Here is a 659-nt window from a genome sequence, read left to right as displayed (position 1 = left end):
CCTGCATCTTGTGGTCCTACATTCAGTGAACCTAACACTGCACAGACATCCACAAAAGCATTTCTTTCCCTGTCTTTGTTTAACCTCACCACTGAGCATTTGTCTTGATTCATATTCTTCTTGAACAAATACAAATCTTGTCGCTGAACATAATTATTTTTTATGTGCGCAAACTTGAATTTTTCATTCAGATTAATTTTGCAGGTTTAAAAGGGTTGAATTAAACTACAAAATGAGTTATGCCAAACACAGAAGCACAGACACTTTCAAAATAAGAGTCTCAAAAAGGTAAGAGGTCATAGGTCATAAAAGTTTGATCTTAGAAGCGATCGTCTCTATGGGGATATAGTGGTATAGACTTATAGCAGATCAACTTCTGTTGGGGCATGAACATGTGTGTGTACATGAACATGTGTGTGTACATGAACATGTGTGTGTACATGAACATGTGTGTGTACATGAACATGTGTGTGTACATGTCTTGCTGTGGTTGTGGGGACACATTTGTGTTTAAACCATCAGTGTGAGGTCATTGGCCCTCATTTATCAATCTTGCGTGAAAACAGGCGCAGATCTGAGCGCAGAATTGTTCGTACGATAGGATCCACGTGTGATTCATGAAACATTCGTATCGGACCAATCCCAGCGTACGAATGATC

Source organism: Seriola lalandi, unplaced genomic scaffold, assembly GCF_002814215.2.
Source record: "Seriola lalandi dorsalis isolate HSWRI2012SDOR001 ecotype SW California unplaced genomic scaffold, Sedor1 jcf7180002054478, whole genome shotgun sequence".
In the NCBI taxonomy this organism is placed as follows: domain Eukaryota; kingdom Metazoa; phylum Chordata; class Actinopteri; order Carangiformes; family Carangidae; genus Seriola; species Seriola lalandi.
Note: the sequence above shows the minus strand (reverse complement) of the source record.